The sequence below is a fragment of the Ambystoma mexicanum genome, chromosome 7q (assembly GCF_040938575.1).
Source record: "Ambystoma mexicanum isolate Mex_15411 chromosome 7q, UKY_AmexF1_1, whole genome shotgun sequence".
NCBI lineage: Eukaryota > Metazoa > Chordata > Amphibia > Caudata > Ambystomatidae > Ambystoma > Ambystoma mexicanum.
The window spans coordinates 1,138,598,489-1,138,617,229 of NC_090941.1; positions in this window are offsets into that span (position 1 = coordinate 1,138,598,489).

Consider the following 18,741-nt stretch of genomic DNA (forward strand, 5'->3'; position numbering starts at 1 on the left):
TGAGTTTGAAGTTCTGTGAAATAAACAACAACTCTGGAAGTACATGGTATACTATTTAGGGATGTATTGCATTTAAGCATCAGGTGTTCACCTAACAGGAGTTCTTTCTATTTTTCTTTAGTTAGTAAGTGCTTCTATGTTAGGTGAGCAATTGTTGCACTATCCCCACTACAGAAAACCATCTCTCTATACTTTCAAAATCTTCACCAAGCAAGCTCGGAAAAGAGCGGGAAAAATGTGGGAGGAGCTACTTAATGGTTTGGTGCCTTGAGGGCCTTTCAAGGGATAAAAAGGTGGGCACTTCTTCCACAGTGCCCATAACAGGAACAGCCTCAGACAAGAACAGGGATGCAGACCCACTGGCTGAACATTGCAGTTTTGAATTTCAGATGTCTTGGAACCTCACAGAAATACAGCCTCAAGGTTGGCACCTGCGTTTTATATATGTGTAAGTGCTTCCCTTTTGAGGTTGAAGTTCTGTGAACTAAACAGCAATTTTGGAAGTGTATGTTATAATATTTAGGATGGATTGCATTTGAACATCAGGTGCTCACCTAACAGGAGTTATTTCTATTTTTCTTTAGTTAGTAAGTGCTTCCATGTTAGGTGAGCAATTGTTGCAATATCTCCACTACAGAAAACCATCTCTCTATACTTTCAAAATCTTCACCAAGCAAGCTCAGAAAAGAGCGGGAAAAATGTGGGAGGAGCTTCTTAATGGTTTGGTGCCTTCAGGGACTTTCAAGGGATAAAAAGGTGGGCACTTCTTCCACAGTGCCCATAGCAGGAACGGCCTCGGATGAGAACAGTGATGCAGGCCAACTGGCTGAACATTGCAGTTTTGAATTTCAGATGTCTTGAAACCTCATAGAAATACAGCTTCAAGCTTGTAAGTGCTTACCTATTGAGGTTGAAGTTCTGTTAACTAAACAACAGCTCTGGAAGTGTATGTTATAATATTTAGAGAATAATTGCATTTGAGCGTCGGGTGCTCACCTAACAGGAGTTCTTTCTATTTTTCTTTAGTTAGTAAGTGCTTCCATGTTAGGTGAGCAATTGTTGCAATATCTCCACTACAGAAAACCATCTCTCTATACTTTCAAAATCTTCACCAAGCAAGCTCAGAAAAGAGCGGGAAAAATGTGGGAGGAGCTACTTAATGGTTTGGTGCCTTCAGGGCCTTTCAAGGGATAAAAAGGCGAGCACTTCTTCCACAGTGCCCATAACAGTAACAGCCTCAGACAAGAACAGGGATGCAGACCCATTGGCTGAACATTGCAGTTTTGAATTTCAGATGTCTTGAAACCTCATAGAAATACAGCTTCATGGTTATAAGTGCTTACCTTTTGAGGTTGAAGTTCTGTGAACTAAACAGCAACTTTGGAAGTGTATGTTATAATATTTAGGATGGATTGCATTTGAACATCAGGTGCTCACCTAACAGGAGTTCTTTCTATTTTTCTTTAGTTAGTAAGTGCTTCCATGTTAGGTGAGCAATTGTTGCAATATCCCCACTACAGAAAACCATCTCTCTATACTTTCAAAATCTTCACCAAGCAAGCTCAGAAAGAGCGGGAAAAATGTGGGAGGAGCTACTTAATGGTTTGAAGCCTCGAGGGCCTTTCAAGGGATAAAAAGGTGGGCACTTCTTCCACAGTGCCCATAGCAGGAACGGCCTCGGATGAGAACAGTGATGCAGGCCAACTGGCTGAACATTGCAGTTTTGAATTTCAGATGTCTTGAAACCTCATAGAAATACAGCTTCAAGCTTGTAAGTGCTTACCTATTGAGGTTGAAGTTATGTTAACTAAACAACAGCTCTGGAAGTGTATGTTATAATATTTAGAGAATAATTGCATTTGCGCATCAGGTGCTCACCTAACAGGAGTTCTTTCTATTTTTCTTTAGTTAGTAAGTGCTTCCATGTTAGGTGAGCAATTGTTGCAATATCTCCACTGCAGAAAACCATCCCTCTATACTTTTAAAATCTTCACCAAGCAAGCTCAGAAAAGAGCGGGAAAAATGTGGGAGGAGCTACTTAATGGTTTGGTGCCTTCAGGGCCTTTCAAGGGATAAAAAGGCGAGCACTTATTCCACAGTGCCCATACCAGAAACAGCCTCTGACAAGAACAGGGATGCAGACCCTTTGGCTGAACATTGCAGTTTTGAATTTCAGATGCCTTGAAACCTCATAGAAATACAGCTTCAAGCTTGTAAGTGCTTACCTTTTGAGTTTGAAGTTCTGTGAAATAAACAACAACTCTGGAAGTACATGGTATAATATTTAGGGATGGATTGCATTTGAGCATCAGGTGTTCACCTAACAAGAGTTCTTTCTATTTTTCTTTAGTTAGTAAGTGCTTCCATGTTAGGTGAGCAATTATTGCAATATCCCCACTACAGAAAACCATCTCTCTATACTTTCAAAATCTTCACCAAGCAACCTCAGAAAAGAGCGGGAAAATGTGGGAGGAGCTACTTAATGGTCTGGTGCCTTGAGGGCCTTTCAAGGGATAAAAAGGTGGGCCCTTCTCCACAGTGCCCATAGCAGGAACGGCCTCGGATGACAACAGTGATGCAGGCCAACTGGCTGAACATTGCAGTTTTGAATTTCAGATGTCTTGAAACCTCATAGAAATACAGCTTCATGGTTATAAGTGCTTACCTTTTGAGTTTGAAGTTCTGTGAAATAAACAACAACTCTGGAAGTACATGGTATACTATTTAGGGATGTATTGCATTTGAGCATCAGGTGTTCACCTAACAGGAGTTCTTTCTATTTTTCTTTAGTTAGTAAGTGCTTCTATGTTAGGTGAGCAATTGTTGCACTATCCCCACTACAGAAAACCATCTCTCTATACTTTCAAAATCTTCACCAAGCAAGCTCGGAAAAGAGCGGGAAAAATGTGGGAGGAGCTACTTAATGGTTTGGTGCCTTGAGGGCCTTTCAAGGGATAAAAAGGTGGGCACTTCTTCCACAGTGCCCATAACAGGAACAGCCTCAGACAAGAACAGGGATGCAGACCCACTGGCTGAACATTGCAGTTTTGAATTTCAGATGTCTTGGAACCTCACAGAAATACAGCCTCAAGGTTGGCACCTGCGTTTTATATATGTGTAAGTGCTTCCCTTTTGAGGTTGAAGTTCTGTGAACTAAACAGCAATTTTGGAAGTGTATGTTATAATATTTAGGATGGATTGCATTTGAACATCAGGTGCTCACCTAACAGGAGTTATTTCTATTTTTCTTTAGTTAGTAAGTGCTTCCATGTTAGGTGAGCAATTGTTGCAATATCTCCACTACAGAAAACCATCTCTCTATACTTTCAAAATCTTCACCAAGCAAGCTCAGAAAAGAGCGGGAAAAATGTGGGAGGAGCTTCTTAATGGTTTGGTGCCTTCAGGGACTTTCAAGGGATAAAAAGGTGGGCACTTCTTCCACAGTGCCCATAGCAGGAACGGCCTCGGATGAGAACAGTGATGCAGGCCAACTGGCTGAACATTGCAGTTTTGAATTTCAGATGTCTTGAAACCTCATAGAAATACAGCTTCAAGCTTGTAAGTGCTTACCTATTGAGGTTGAAGTTCTGTTAACTAAACAACAGCTCTGGAAGTGTATGTTATAATATTTAGAGAATAATTGCATTTGAGCATCGGGTGCTCACCTAACAGGAGTTCTTTCTATTTTTCTTTAGTTAGTAAGTGCTTCCATGTTAGGTGAGCAATTGTTGCAATATCTCCACTACAGAAAACCATCTCTCTATACTTTCAAAATCTTCACCAAGCAAGCTCAGAAAAGAGCGGGAAAAATGTGGGAGGAGCTACTTAATGGTTTGGTGCCTTCAGGGCCTTTCAAGGGATAAAAAGGCGAGCACTTCTTCCACAGTGCCCATAACAGTAACAGCCTCAGACAAGAACAGGGATGCAGACCCATTGGCTGAACATTGCAGTTTTGAATTTCAGATGTCTTGAAACCTCATAGAAATACAGCTTCATGGTTATAAGTGCTTACCTTTTGAGGTTGAAGTTCTGTGAACTAAACAGCAACTTTGGAAGTGTATGTTATAATATTTAGGATGGATTGCATTTGAACATCAGGTGCTCACCTAACAGGAGTTCTTTCTATTTTTCTTTAGTTAGTAAGTGCTTCCATGTTAGGTGAGCAATTGTTGCAATATCCCCACTACAGAAAACCATCTCTCTATACTTTCAAAATCTTCACCAAGCAAGCTCAGAAAGAGCGGGAAAAATGTGGGAGGAGCTACTTAATGGTTTGAAGCCTCGAGGGCCTTTCAAGGGATAAAAAGGTGGGCACTTCTTCCACAGTGCCCATAGCAGGAACGGCCTCGGATGAGAACAGTGATGCAGGCCAACTGGCTGAACATTGCAGTTTTGAATTTCAGATGTCTTGAAACCTCATAGAAATACAGCTTCAAGCTTGTAAGTGCTTACCTATTGAGGTTGAAGTTCTGTTAACTAAACAACAGCTCTGGAAGTGTATGTTATAATATTTAGAGAATAATTGCATTTGCGCATCAGGTGCTCACCTAACAGGAGTTCTTTCTATTTTTCTTTAGTTAGTAAGTGCTTCCATGTTAGGTGAGCAATTGTTGCAATATCTCTACTACAGAAAACCATCTCTCTATACTTTCAAAATCTTCACCAAGCAAGCTCAGAAAAGAGCGGGACAAATGTGGGAGGAGCTACTTAATGGTTTGGTGCCTTGAGGGCCTTTCAAGGGATAAAAAGGTGGGCACTTCTTCCACAGTGCCCATAGCAGGAACGGCCTCGGATGAGAACAGTGATGCAGGCCAACTGGCTGAACATTGCAGTTTTGAATTTCAGATGTCTTGAAACCTCATAGAAATACAGCTTCAAGCTTGTAAGTGCTTACCTATTGAGGTTGAAGTTCTGTTAACTAAACAACAGCTCTGGAAGTGTATGTTATAATATTTAGATAATAATTGCATTTGAGCATCAGGTGCTCACCTAACAGGAGTTCTTTCTATTTTTCTTTAGTTAGTAAGTGCTTCCATGTTAGGTGAGCAATTGTTACAATATCTCCACTACAGAAAACCATCTCTCTATACTTTCAAAATCTTCACCAAGCAAGCTCAGAAAAGAGCGGGAACAATGTGGGAGGAGCTACTTAATGGTTTGGTGCCTTCAGGGCCTTTCAAGGGATAAAAAGGTGGGCACTTCTTCCACAGTGCCCATAGCAGGAACGGCCTCGGATGAGAACAGTGATGCAGGCCAACTGGCTGAACATTGCAGTTTTGAATTTCAGATGTCTTGAAACCTCATAGAAATACAGCTTCAAGCTTGTAAGTGCTTACCTATTGAGGTTGAAGTTCTGTTAACTAAACAACAGCTCTGGAAGTGTATGTTATAATATTTAGAGAATAATTGCATTTGAGCATCAGGTGCTCACCTAACAGGAGTTCTTTCTATTTTTCTTTAGTTAGTAAGTGCTTCCATGTTAGGTGAGCAATTGTTGCAATATCTCCACTACAGAAAACCATCTCTCTATACTTTCAAAATCTTCACCAAGCAAGCTCAGAAAAGAGCGGGAAAAATGTGGGAGGAGCTACTTAATGGTTTGGTGCCTTCAGGGCCTTTCAAGGGATAAAAAGGCGAGCACTTCTTCCACAGTGCCCATAACAGTAACAGCCTCAGACAAGAACAGGGATGCAGACCCATTGGCTGAACATTGCAGTTTTGAATTTCAGATGTCTTGAAACCTCATAGAAATACAGCTTCATGGTTATAAGTGCTTACCTTTTGAGGTTGAAGTTCTGTGAACTAAACAGCAACTTTGGAAGTGTATGTTATAATATTTAGGATGGATTGCATTTGAACATCAGGTGCTCACCTAACAGGAGTTTTTTCTATTTTTCTTTAGTTAGTAAGTGCTTCCATGTTAGGTGAGCAATTGTTGCAATATCTCCACTGCAGAAAACCATCCCTCTATACTTTTAAAATCTTCACCAAGCAAGCTCAGAAAAGAGCGGGAAAAATGTGGGAGGAGCTACTTAATGGTTTGGTGCCTTCAGGGCCTTTCAAGGGATAAAAAGGCGAGCACTTATTCCACAGTGCCCATACCAGAAACAGCCTCTGACAAGAACAGGGATGCAGACCCTTTGGCTGAACATTGCAGTTTTGAATTTCAGATGCCTTGAAACCTCATAGAAATACAGCTTCAAGCTTGTAAGTGCTTACCTTTTGAGTTTGAAGTTCTGTGAAATAAACAACAACTCTGGAAGTACATGGTATAATATTTAGGGATGGATTGCATTTGAGCATCAGGTGTTCACCTAACAGGAGTTCTTCCTATTTTTCTTTAGTTAGTAAGTGCTTCCATGTTAGGTGAGCAATTGTTGCAATATCCCCACTACAGAAAACCATCTCTCTATACTTTCAAAATCTTCACCAAGCAACCTCAGAAAAGAGCGGGAAAAATGTGGGAGGAGCTACTTAATGGTCTGGTGCCTTGAGGGCCTTTCAAGGGATAAAAAGGTGGGCCCTTCTCCACAGTGCCCATAGCAGGAACGGCCTCGGATGACAACAGTGATGCAGGCCAACTGGCTGAACATTGCAGTTTTGAATTTCAGATGCCTTGAAACCTCATAGAAATACAGCTTCAAGCTTGTAAGTGCTTACCTTTTGAGTTTGAAGTTCTGTGAAATAAACAACAACTCTGTTAACTAAACAACAGCTCTGGAAGTGTATGTTATAATATTTAGAGAATAATTGCATTTGAGCATCAGGTGCTCACCTAACAGGAGTTCTTTCTATTTTTCTTTAGTTAGTAAGTGCTTCCATGTTAGGTGAGCAATTGTTGCAATATCCCCACTACAGAAAACCATCTCTCTATACTTTTAAAATCTTCACCAATCAAGCTCAGAAAAGAGCGGGAAAAATGTGGGAGGAGCTACTTAATGTTTTGGTGCCTTCAGGGCCTTTCAAGGGATAAAAAGGCGAGCACTTCTTCCACAGTGCCCATAACAGGAACAGCCTCAGACAAGAACAGGGATGCAGACCCACTGGCTGAACATTGCAGTTTTGAATTTCAGATGTCTTGGAACCTCACAGAAATACAGCCTCAAGGTTGGCACCTGCGTTTTATATATGTGTAAGTGCTTCCCTTTTGAGGTTGAAGTTCTGTGAACTAAACAGCAATTTTGGAAGTGTATGTTATAATATTTAGGATGGATTGCATTTGAACATCAGGTGCTCACCTAACAGGAGTTATTTCTATTTTTCTTTAGTTAGTAAGTGCTTCCATGTTAGGTGAGCAATTGTTGCAATATCTCCACTACAGAAAACCATCTCTCTATACTTTCAAAATCTTCACCAAGCAAGCTCAGAAAAGAGCGGGAAAAATGTGGGAGGAGCTTCTTAATGGTTTGGTGCCTTCAGGGACTTTCAAGGGATAAAAAGGCTAGAACTTCTTCCACAGTGCCCATACCAGGAACAGCCTCAGACAAGAACAGGGATGCAGACCCTTTGGCTGAATATTGCAGTTTTGAATTTCAGATGTCTTGAAACCTCATAGAAATACAGCTTCAAGCTTGTAAGTGCTTACCTTTTGAGTTTGAAGTTCTGTGAAATAAACAACAACTCTGGAAGTACATGGTATAATATTTAGGGATGGATTACATTTGAGCATCAGGTGTTCACCTAACAGGAGTTCTTTCTATTTTTCTTTAGTTAGTAAGTGCTTCCATGTTAGGTGAGCAATTGTTGCAATATCCCCACTACAGAAAACCATCTCTCTATACTTTCAAAATCTTCACCAAGCAAGCTCAGAAAGAGCGGGAAAAATGTGGGAGGAGCTACTTAATGGTTTGGTGCCTTCAGGGCCTTTCAAGGGATAAAAAGGCGAGCACTTCTTCCACATTGCCCATAACAGGAACAGCCTCAGACAAGAACGGGGATGCAGACCCATTGGCTGAACATTGCAGTTTTGAATTTCAGATGTCTTGAAACCTCATAGAAATACAGCTTCATGGTTATAAGTGCTTACCTTTTGAGTTTGAAGTTCTGTGAAATAAACAACAACTCTGGAAGTACATGGTATACTATTTAGGGATGGATTGCATTTGAGCATCAGGTGTTCACCTAACAGGAGTTCTTTCTATTTTTCTTTAGTTAGTAAGTGCTTCCATGTTAGGTGAGCAATTGTTGCAATATCCCCACTACAGAAAACCATCTCTCTATACTCTCAAAATCTTCACCAAGCAAGCTCAGAAAGAGCGGGAAAAATGTGGGAGGAGCTACTTAATGGTTTGGTGCCTTCAGGGCCTTTCAAGGGATAAAAAGGCGAGCACTTCTTCCACAGTGCCCATAACAGGAACAGCCTCAGACAAGAACAGGGATGCAGACCCATTGGCTGAACATTGCAGTTTTGAATTTCAGATGTCTTGAAACCTCATAGAAATACAGCTTCATGGTTATAAGTGCTTACCTTTTGAGGTTGAAGTTCTGTGAACTAAACAGCAACTTTGGAAGTGTATGTTATAATATTTAGGATGGATTGCATTTGAACATCAGGTGCTCACCTAACAGGAGTTATTTCTATTTTTCTTTAGTTAGTAAGTGCTTCCATGTTAGGTGAGCAATTGTTGCAATATCTCCACTACAGAAAACCATCTCTCTATACTTTCAAAATCTTCACCAAGCAAGCTCAGAAAAGAGCGGGAAAAATGTGGGAGGAGCTTCTTAATGGTTTGGTGCCTTCAGGGACTTTCAAGGGATAAAAAGGCTAGAACTTCTTCCACAGTGCCCATACCAGGAATAGCCTCAGACAAGAACAGGGATGCAGACCCTTTGGCTGAACATTGCAGTTTTGAATTTCAGATGTCTTGAAACCTCATAGAAATACAGCTTCAAGCTTGTAAGTGCTTACCTTTTGAGTTTGAAGTTCTGTGAAATAAACAACAACTCTGGAAGTACATGGTATAATATTTAGGGATGGATTACATTTGAGCATCAGGTGTTCACCTAACAGGAGTTCTTTCTATTTTTCTTTAGTTAGTAAGTGCTTCCATGTTAGGTGAGCAATTGTTGCAATATCCCCACTACAGAAAACCATCTCTCTATACTTTCAAAATCTTCACCAAGCAAGCTCAGAAAGAGCGGGAAAATGTGGGAGGAGCTACTTAATGGTTTGGTGCCTTCAGGGCCTTTCAAGGGATAAAAAGGCGAGCACTTCTTCCACAGTGCCCATAACAGGAACAGCCTCAGACAAGAACAGGGATGCAGACCCATTGGCTGAACATTGCAGTTTTGAATTTCAGATGTCTTGAAACCTCATAGAAATACAGCTTCATGGTTATAAGTGCTTACCTTTTGAGGTTGAAGTTCTGTGAACTAAACAGCAACTTTGGAAGTGTATGTTATAATATTTAGGATGGATTGCATTTGAACATCAGGTGCTCACCTAACAGGAGTTCTTTCTATTTTTCTTTAGTTAGTAAGTGCTTCCATGTTAGGTGAGCAATTGTTGCAATATCCCCACTACAGAAAACCATCTCTCTATACTTTCAAAATCTTCACCAAGCAAGCTCAGAAAAGAGCGGGAAAAATGTGGGAGGAGCTACTTAATGGTTTGGTGCCTTGAGGGCCTTTCAAGGGATAAAAAGGTGGGCACTTCTTCCACAGTGCCCATAGCAGGAACGGCCTCGGATGAGAACAGTGATGCAGGCCAACTGGCTGAACATTGCAGTTTTGAATTTCAGATGTCTTGAAACCTCATAGAAATACAGCTTCAAGCTTGTAAGTGCTTACCTATTGAGGTTGAAGTTCTGTTAACTAAACAACAGCTCTGGAAGTGTATGTTATAATATTTAGAGAATAATTGCATTTGAGCATCAGGTGCTCACCTAACAGGAGTTCTTTCTATTTTTCTTTAGTTAGTAAGTGCTTCCATGTTAGGTGAGCAATTGTTGCAATATCTCCACTGCAGAAAACCATCCATCTATACTTTCAAAATCTTCACCAAGCAAGCTCAGAAAAGAGCGGGAAAAATGTGGGAGGAGCTACTTAATGGTTTGGTGCCTTCAGGGCCTTTCAAGGGATAAAAAGGTGGGCACTTCTTCCACAGTGCCCATAGCAGGAACGGCCTCGGATGAGAACAGTGATGCAGGCCAACTGGCTGAACATTGCAGTTTTGAATTTCAGATGTCTTGAAACCTCATAGAAATACAGCTTCAAGCTTGTAAGTGCTTACCTATTGAGGTTGAAGTTCTGTTAACTAAACAACAGCTCTGGAAGTGTATGTTATAATATTTAGAGAATAATTGCATTTGAGCATCAGGTGCTCACCTAACAGGAGTTCTTTCTATTTTTCTTTAGTTAGTAAGTGCTTCCATGTTAGGTGAGCAATTGTTGCAATATCTCCACTACAGAAAACCATCTCTCTATACTTTCAAAATCTTCACCAAGCAAGCTCAGAAAGAGCGGGAAAAATGTGGGAGGAGCTACTTAATGGTTTGGTGCCTTCAGGGCCTTTCAAGGGATAAAAAGGCGAGCACTTCTTCCACAGTGCCCATAACAGGAACAGCCTCAGACAAGAACAGGGATGCAGACCCATTGGCTGAACATTGCAGTTTTGAATTTCAGATGTCTTGAAACCTCATAGAAATACAGCTTCATGGTTATAAGTGCTTACCTTTTGAGGTTGAAGTTCTGTGAACTAAACAGCAACTTTGGAAGTGTATGTTATAATATTTAGGATGGATTGCATTTGAACATCAGGTGCTCACCTAACAGGAGTTCTTTCTATTTTTCTTTAGTTAGTAAGTGCTTCCATGTTAGGTGAGCAATTGTTGCAATATCCCCACTACAGAAAACCATCTCTCTATACTTTCAAAATGTGGGAGGAGCTACTTAATGGTTTGGTGCCTTCAAGGCCTTTCAAGGGATAAAAAGGCGAGCACTTATTCCACAGTGCCCATACCAGAAACAGCCTCTGACAAGAACAGGGATGCAGACCCTTTGGCTGAACATTGCAGTTTTGAATTTCAGATGTCTTGAAACCTCATAGAAATACAGCTTCATGGTTATAAGTGCTTACCTTTTGAGGTTGAAGTTGTGTGAACTAAACAGCAACTTTGGAAGTGTATGTTATAATATTTAGGATGGATTGCATTTGAACATCAGGTGCTCACCTAACAGGAGTTCTTTCTATTTTTCTTTAGTTAGTAAGTGCTTCCATGTTAGGTGAGCAATTGTTGCAATATCCCCACTACAGAAAACCATCTCTCTATACTTTCAAAATCTTCACCAAGCAAGCTCAGAAAGAGCGGGAAAAATGTGGGAGGAGCTACTTAATGGTTTGAAGCCTTGAGGGCCTTTCAAGGGATAAAAAGGTGGGCACTTCTTCCACAGTGCCCATAGCAGGAACGGCCTCGGATGAGAACAGTGATGCAGGCCAACTGGCTGAACATTGCAGTTTTGAATTTCAGATGTCTTGAAACCTCATAGAAATACAGCTTCAAGCTTGTAAGTGCTTACCTATTGAGGTTGAAGTTCTGTTAACTAAACAACAGCTCTGGAAGTGTATGTTATAATATTTAGAGAATAATTGCATTTGTGCATCAGGTGCTCACCTAACAGGAGTTCTTTCTATTTTTCTTTAGTTAGTAAGTGCTTCCATGTTAGGTGAGCAATTGTTGCAATATCTCTACTACAGAAAACCATCTCTCTATACTTTCAAAATCTTCACCAAGCAAGCTCAGAAAAGAGCGGGACAAATGTGGGAGGAGCTACTTAATGGTTTGGTGCCTTGAGGGCCTTTCAAGGGATAAAAAGGTGGGCACTTCTTCCACAGTGCCCATAGCAGGAACGGCCTCGGATGAGAACAGTGATGCAGGCCAACTGGCTGAACATTGCAGTTTTGAATTTCAGATGTCTTGAAACCTCATAGAAATACAGCTTCAAGCTTGTAAGTGCTTACCTATTGAGGTTGAAGTTCTGTTAACTAAACAACAGCTCTGGAAGTGTATGTTATAATATTTAGAGAATAATTGCATTTGAGCATCAGGTGCTCACCTAACAGGAGTTCTTTCTATTTTTCTTTAGTTAGTAAGTGCTTCCATGTTAGGTGAGCAATTGTTGCAATATCTCCACTATAGAAAACCATCTCTCTATACTTTCAAAATCTTCACCAAGCAAGCTCAGAAAAGAGCGGGAAAAATGTTGGAGGAGCTACTTAATGGTTTGGTGCCTTCAGGGCCTTTCAAGGGATAAAAAGGTGGGCACTTCTTCCACAGTGCCCATAGCAGGAACGGCCTCGGATGAGAACAGTGATGCAGGCCAACTGGCTGAACATTGCAGTTTTGAATTTCAGATGTCTTGAAACCTCATAGAAATACAGCTTCAAGCTTGTAAGTGCTTACCTATTGAGGTTGAAGTTCTGTTAACTAAACAACAGCTCTGGAAGTGTATGTTATAATATTTAGAGAATAATTGCATTTGAGCATCGGGTGCTCACCTAACAGGAGTTCTTTCTATTTTTCTTTAGTTAGTAAGTGCTTCCATGTTAGGTGAGCAATTGTTGCAATATCTCCACTACAGAAAACCATCTCTCTATACTTTCAAAATCTTCACCAAGCAAGCTCAGAAAAGAGCGGGAAAAATGTGGGAGGAGCTACTCAATGGTTTGGTGCCTTCAGGGCCTTTCAAGGGATAAAAAGGCGAGCACTTCTTCCACAGTGCCCATAACAGTAACAGCCTCAGACAAGAACAGGGATGCAGACCCATTGGCTGAACATTGCAGTTTTGAATTTCAGATGTCTTGAAACCTCATAGAAATACAGCTTCATGGTTATAAGTGCTTACCTTTTGAGGTTGAAGTTCTGTGAACTAAACAGCAACTTTGGAAGTGTATGTTATAATATTTAGGATGGATTGCATTTGAACATCAGGTGCTCACCTAACAGGAGTTCTTTCTATTTTTCTTTAGTTAGTAAGTGCTTCCATGTTAGGTGAGCAATTGTTGCAATATCCCCACTACAGAAAACCATCTCTCTATACTTTCAAAATCTTCACCAAGCAAGCTCAGAAAGAGCGGGAAAAATGTGGGAGGAGGTACTTAATGGTTTGAAGCCTTGAGGGCCTTTCAAGGGATAAAAAGGTGGGCACTTCTTCCACAGTGCCCATAGCAGGAACGGCCTCGGATGAGAACAGTGATGCAGGCCAACTGGCTGAACATTGCAGTTTTGAATTTCAGATGTCTTGAAACCTCATAGAAATACAGCTTCAAGCTTGTAAGTGCTTACCTATTGAGGTTGAAGTTCTGTTAACTAAACAACAGCTCTGGAAGTGTATGTTATAATATTTAGAGAATAATTGCATTTGCGCATCAGGTGCTCACCTAACAGGAGTTCTTTCTATTTTTCTTTAGTTAGTAAGTGCTTCCATGTTAGGTGAGCAATTGTTGCAATATCTCTACTACAGAAAACCATCTCTCTATACTTTCAAAATCTTCACCAAGCAAGCTCAGAAAAGAGCGGGACAAATGTGGGAGGAGCTACTTAATGGTTTGGTGCCTTGAGGGCCTTTCAAGGGATAAAAAGGTGGGCACTTCTTCCACAGTGCCCATAGCAGGAACGGCCTCGGATGAGAACAGTGATGCAGGCCAACTGGCTGAACATTGCAGTTTTGAATTTCAGATGTCTTGAAACCTCATAGAAATACAGCTTCAAGCTTGTAAGTGCTTACCTATTGAGGTTGAAGTTCTGTTAACTAAACAACAGCTCTGGAAGTGTATGTTATAATATTTAGATAATAATTGCATTTGAGCATCAGGTGCTCACCTAACAGGAGTTCTTTCTATTTTTCTTTAGTTAGTAAGTGCTTCCATGTTAGGTGAGCAATTGTTACAATATCTCCACTACAGAAAACCATCTCTCTATACTTTCAAAATCTTCACCAAGCAAGCTCAGAAAAGAGCGGGAAAAATGTGGGAGGAGCTACTTAATGGTTTGGTGCCTTCAGGGCCTTTCAAGGGATAAAAAGGTGGGCACTTCTTCCACAGTGCCCATAGCAGGAACGGCCTCGGATGAGAACAGTGATGCAGGCCAACTGGCTGAACATTGCAGTTTTGAATTTCAGATGTCTTGAAACCTCATAGAAATACAGCTTCAAGCTTGTAAGTGCTTACCTATTGAGGTTGAAGTTCTGTTAACTAAACAACAGCTCTGGAAGTGTATGTTATAATATTTAGAGAATAATTGCATTTGAGCATCAGGTGCTCACCTAACAGGAGTTCTTTCTATTTTTCTTTAGTTAGTAAGTGCTTCCATGTTAGGTGAGCAATTGTTGCAATATCTCCACTACAGAAAACCATCTCTCTATACTTTCAAAATCTTCACCAAGCAAGCTCAGAAAAGAGCGGGAAAAATGTGGGAGGAGCTACTTAATGGTTTGGTGCCTTCAGGGCCTTTCAAGGGATAAAAAGGCGAGCACTTCTTCCACAGTGCCCATAACAGTAACAGCCTCAGACAAGAACAGGGATGCAGACCCATTGGCTGAACATTGCAGTTTTGAATTTCAGATGTCTTGAAACCTCATAGAAATACAGCTTCATGGTTATAAGTGCTTACCTTTTGAGGTTGAAGTTCTGTGAACTAAACAGCAACTTTGGAAGTGTATGTTATAATATTTAGGATGGATTGCATTTGAACATCAGGTGCTCACCTAACAGGAGTTTTTTCTATTTTTCTTTAGTTAGTAAGTGCTTCCATGTTAGGTGAGCAATTGTTGCAATATCTCCACTGCAGAAAACCATCCCTCTATACTTTTAAAATCTTCACCAAGCAAGCTCAGAAAAGAGCGGGAAAAATGTGGGAGGAGCTACTTAATGGTTTGGTGCCTTCAGGGCCTTTCAAGGGATAAAAAGGCGAGCACTTATTCCACAGTGCCCATACCAGAAACAGCCTCTGACAAGAACAGGGATGCAGACCCTTTGGCTGAACATTGCAGTTTTGAATTTCAGATGCCTTGAAACCTCATAGAAATACAGCTTCAAGCTTGTAAGTGCTTACCTTTTGAGTTTGAAGTTCTGTGAAATAAACAACAACTCTGGAAGTACATGGTATAATATTTAGGGATGGATTGCATTTGAGCATCAGGTGTTCACCTAACAGGAGTTCTTTCTATTTTTCTTTAGTTAGTAAGTGCTTCCATGTTAGGTGAGCAATTGTTGCAATATCCCCACTACAGAAAACCATCTCTCTATACTTTCAAAATCTTCACCAAGCAACCTCAGAAAAGAGCGGGAAAAATGTGGGAGGAGCTACTTAATGGTCCGGTGCCTTGACGGCCTTTCAAGGGATAAAAAGGTGGGCCCTTCTCCACAGTGCCCATAGCAGGAACGGCCTCGGATGACAACAGTGATGCAGGCCAACTGGCTGAACATTGCAGTTTTGAATCTCAGATGTCTTGAAACCTCATAGAAATACAGCTTCATGGTTATAAGTGCTTACCTTTTGAGTTTGAAGTTCTGTGAAATAAACAACAACTCTGGAAGTACATGGTATACTATTTAGGGATGTATTGCATTTGAGCATCAGGTGTTCACCTAACAGGAGTTCTTTCTATTTTTCTTTAGTTAGTAAGTGCTTCTATGTTAGGTGAGCAATTGTTGCACTATCCCCACTACAGAAAACCATCTCTCTATACTTTCAAAATCTTCACCAAGCAAGCTCGGAAAAGAGCGGGAAAAATGTGGGAGGAGCTACTTAATGGTTTGGTGCCTTGAGGGCCTTTCAAGGGATAAAAAGGTGGGCACTTCTTCCACAGTGCCCATACCAGAAACAGCCTCTGACAAGAACAGGGATGCAGACCCTTTGGCTGAACATTGCAGTTTTGAATTTCAGATGCCTTGAAACCTCATAGAAATACAGCTTCAAGCTTGTAAGTGCTTACCTTTTGAGTTTGAAGTTCTGTGAAATAAACAACAACTCTGTTAACTAAACAACAGCTCTGGAAGTGTATGTTATAATATTTAGAGAATAATTGCATTTGAGCATCAGGTGCTCACCTAACAGGAGTTCTTTCTATTTTTCTTTAGTTAGTAAGTGCTTCCATGTTAGGTGAGCAATTGTTGCAATATCCCCACTACAGAAAACCATCTCTCTATACTTTTAAAATCTTCACCAATCAAGCTCAGAAAAGAGCGGGAAAAATGTGGGAGGAGCTACTTAATGTTTTGGTGCCTTCAGGGCCTTTCAAGGGATAAAAAGGCGAGCACTTCTTCCACAGTGCCCATAACAGGAACAGCCTCAGACAAGAACAGGGATGCAGACCCACTGGCTGAACATTGCAGTTTTGAATTTCAAATGTCTTGGAACCTCACAGAAATACAGCCTCAAGGTTGGCACCTGCGTTTTATATATGTGTAAGTGCTTCCCTTTTGAGGTTGAAGTTCTGTGAACTAAACAGCAATTTTGGAAGTGTATGTTATAATATTTAGGATGGATTGCATTTGAACATCAGGTGCTCACCTAACAGGAGTTATTTCTATTTTTCTTTAGTTAGTAAGTGCTTCCATGTTAGGTGAGCAATTGTTGCAATATCTCCACTACAGAAAACCATCTCTCTATACTTTCAAAATCTTCACCAAGCAAGCTCAGAAAAGAGCGGGAAAAATGTGGGAGGAGCTTCTTAATGGTTTGGTGCCTTCAGGGACTTTCAAGGGATAAAAAGGCTAGAACTTCTTCCACAGTGCCCATACCAGGAACAGCCTCAGACAAGAACAGGGATGCAGACCCTTTGGCTGAACATTGCAGTTTTGAATTTCAGATGTCTTGAAACCTCATAGAAATACAGCTTCAAGCTTGTAAGTGCTTACCTTTTGAGTTTGAAGTTCTGTGAAATAAACAACAACTCTGGAAGTACATGGTATAATATTTAGGGATGGATTACATTTGAGCATCAGGTGTTCACCTAACAGGAGTTCTTTCTATTTTTCTTTAGTTAGTAAGTGCTTCCATGTTAGGTGAGCAATTGTTGCAATATCCCCACTACAGAAAACCATCTCTCTATACTTTCAAAATCTTCACCAAGCAAGCTCAGAAAGAGCGGGAAAAATGTGGGAGGAGCTACTTAATGGTTTGGTGCCTTCAGGGCCTTTCAAGGGATAAAAAGGCGAGCACTTCTTCCACATTGCCCATAACAGGAACAGCCTCAGACAAGAACGGGGATGCAGACCCATTGGCTGAACATTGCAGTTTTGAATTTCAGATGTCTTGAAACCTCATAGAAATACAGCTTCATGGTTATAAGTGCTTACCTTTTGAGTTTGAAGTTCTGTGAAATAAACAACAACTCTGGAAGTACATGGTATACTATTTAGGGATGGATTGCATTTGAGCATCAGGTGTTCACCTAACAGGAGTTCTTTCTATTTTTCTTTAGTTAGTAAGTGCTTCCATGTTAGGTGAGTAATTGTTGCAATATCCCCACTACAGAAAACCATCTCTCTATACTCTCAAAATCTTCACCAAGCAAGCTCAGAAAGAGCGGGAAAAATGTGGGAGGAGCTACTTAATGGTTTGGTGCCTTCAGGGCCTTTCAAGGGATAAAAAGGCGAGCACTTCTTCCACAGTGCCCATAACAGGAACAGCCTCAGACAAGAACAGGGATGCAGACCCATTGGCTGAACATTGCAGTTTTGAATTTCAGATGTCTTGAAACCTCATAGAAATACAGCTTCATGGTTATAAGTGCTTACCTTTTGAGGTTGAAGTTCTGTGAACTAAACAGCAACTTTGGAAGTGTATGTTATAATATTTAGGATGGATTGCATTTGAACATCAGGTGCTCACCTAACAGGAGTTATTTCTATTTTTCTTTAGTTAGTAAGTGCTTCCATGTTAGGTGAGCAATTGTTGCAATATCTCCACTACAGAAAACCATCTCTCTATACTTTCAAAATCTTCACCAAGCAAGCTCAGAAAAGAGCGGGAAAAATGTGGGAGGAGCTTCTTAATGGTTTGGTGCCTTCAGGGACTTTCAAGGGATAAAAAGGCTAGAACTTCTTCCACAGTGCCCATACCAGGAATAGCCTCAGACAAGAACAGGGATGCAGACCCTTTGGCTGAACATTGCAGTTTTGAATTTCAGATGTCTTGAAACCTCATAGAAATACAGCTTCAAGCTTGTAAGTGCTTACCTTTTGAGTTTGAAGTTCTGTGAAATAAACAACAACTCTGGAAGTACATGGTATAATATTTAGGGATGGATTACATTTGAGCATCAGGTGTTCACCTAACAGGAGTTCTTTCTATTTTTCTTTAGTTAGTAAGTGCTTCCATGTTAGGTGAGCAATTGTTGCAATATCCCCACTACAGAAAACCATCTCTCTATACTTTCAAAATCTTCACCAAGCAAGCTCAGAAAGAGCGGGAAAAATGTGGGAGGAGCTACTTAATGGTTTGGTGCCTTCAGGGCCTTTCAAGGGATAAAAAGGCGAGCACTTCTTCCACAGTGCCCATAACAGGAACAGCCTCAGACAAGAACAGGGATGCAGACCCATTGGCTGAACATTGCAGTTTTGAATTTCAGATGTCTTGAAACCTCATAGAAATACAGCTTCATGGTTATAAGTGCTTACCTTTTGAGGTTGAAGTTCTGTGAACTAAACAGCAACTTTGGAAGTGTATGTTATAATATTTAGGATGGATTGCATTTGAACATCAGGTGCTCACCTAACAGGAGTTCTTTCTATTTTTC